Here is a 2,319-nt window from a genome sequence, read left to right on the forward strand (position 1 = left end):
TTTTTATATTAACTTTGGTCCGCATTTTTATAATTGTTATTTGCTTTTCTCCTATTATTTTTTTATTGAAATTTTTTTCTATTAAATTTGGTCCTTATTTTTTTTATTGTTATTTATTTTATTTGAAATACTTTATGAAATGTTAATTATTATTATTTTAATTTCTTCATCTTTTTTTTTTAGATTTGATCTTTATTATTTTAATTATTATTTATTTTATTTGAAATAATTTATGAAATAATTTTTTTTTTCGATTTCATTATTATTCAACTTTTTAATTTGTAAGATTTATTCTTTATTATTTTAATAAACTTGAGAAAAATAAAATATTAATAAATTACTTTCCAATTTATTTTCCATAACATAACCAAACACCGGAAAGTATTTTCCAGTTCATTTTCCATAACACTACCAAACATCGGAAAATACTTTACTTTTCAGGAATTCATTTTTCTCGGAATTCACTTTCCCCGGAATTTGCTTTTCAAAAGGAAACAATTTTCCTGCAAACAAATGGAGTTTAAGTTTTTTTTTTTTTTTTTTTTTTTAATTTAGTCTAGACACAATCTGGTAGAGCTTATTTTTAAAATTGTGATATAGAGTTTGTTTGAAAGTGTGGTTTCAATTAGTTTTTAAAATATTTTTTTATATTGATATGTATTAAAATAATTTTTTAATTTTTTTTGTTGAAATTAACAAAACAATTTAAAACATAAAAAATTAATTTTTTTTAAATTAAAATTTTAAAAATATAAATGAGCTCACGTTTCAAACAATGTATTGGTCTCTCGATTCTCCCATTTTTTAGTCTCTCGTTTCCCTCATTTTCCCAATGCTGTCGGAAGTCGGAAACTATTAATTTGACAAACGCGCCTCACTAACCAACCTCTCCAGATTAATGGTTTGATGAACCAGTTGGTACAGTGGCCTCTTCAGTCAACCTTTTTCAGTCCATGACATTTTCGCTCGTTTTCTTAATCATTCTCTCCTTCCATAAGGAAACGCGATTTTGGAGGTTTTCCTTGAGAAGACTGTCTTCTACACAAACCCTAGCTACGTTGGGGCGTGAAACAGGCTTCGTAGGACCAGTCAGGCCAATTCTGAAGGTCTGAGATGTTAGGCCTCAAAAAAAGAAAAGACAATAGGCAGATGGGGTCGCGATACCCGTGCATGCATGGGATAGCCATGGCAGAGACGGAAATCTCTCTAACAAGCTTCACCACTTGTTCCCTCTTTGCATTATTATCCATCTCAATGCCAACTCCCCATTCATTGCAAATATATCTAGTACAGTTCATCTGGTGATCTGCAAAGAAGGGCCAACAAATCATAGGAACTCCCGCAGCCAATCTCTCTAAAGTCGAATTCCAGCGACTACAATTTTGAGTTTCCTGTCCATAGATTACAGACAATAGATTTTGATTGATTGAAGAGTAACTAGCAAGGGCCAATAGCATAAACTCGATAAAATATAGAAGAAAGGCCATCCGAAACATATGGCTATAACGTATCGAGTGTATGAACAATAATTGCACTAGCCTTAATAGCATTCTCAACACCTTCCATGGAGAAGTTTAGTCCAAATTCATCAGGATCTCTTCTTCGAGAAAATGTACATTCCTAGAGACAAGCTTCTCAACCTTTTCCCTTTTGACATTATTATCAATCTCCGTTCCGACACCCCATTCTGTGCAGGTATATCTGCAATTCATTTGTTGGTCTGCAAAGAATGGCTAACACATCATTGGAAGTTCTGCAGACAAGCTCTCAATAGTTGGACCCCAACCGCAATGAAGCTAGAAACCCTCCAACTGATGAATGGTTGTGTACTTCTTCCTGTGGACACCAGCTTGCAATAAGGCCACGTTTCTGAATTTCTGCTGCAAACTCAGGTGGCAAAATCTTCGAATTGCCAATTACAAGATCTGGCCTTGTAATCCACAATACGGGGATCTTGGTCACATTGCGAACTTGAATAGTTGTTCTGCTGTCATCGCGGTCATGCTTCCGGAACTCACATAGATCACTGAGTTTGGTTCTGTGCGTTGGAGACATTTGTTGGAACCAATTTTTGATGTTTTTATTTAAAATATTTATCCTGTGTATATTAAAAATATATTTATTTTTTAAGTCATCTAAATTATTCTAAACTAGTATAAATATATATTTGAAGTGTTGTAAGTTCAAGTTCAAGTCCATTAAGACTTCTTCTCTCAAGAAAATGATATATTTATATAAATGAGATTTAATTTTCACTATGTTTCTCATGTTTTCTATTTTTACTTTTTCCCTTCAAATATTTCTAACAAAATATCAGAA

This window comes from Populus euphratica, unplaced genomic scaffold (genome assembly GCF_000495115.2).
Source record: "Populus euphratica unplaced genomic scaffold, PopEup_1.0 scaffold466.1, whole genome shotgun sequence".
NCBI classification, from domain to species: domain Eukaryota; kingdom Viridiplantae; phylum Streptophyta; class Magnoliopsida; order Malpighiales; family Salicaceae; genus Populus; species Populus euphratica.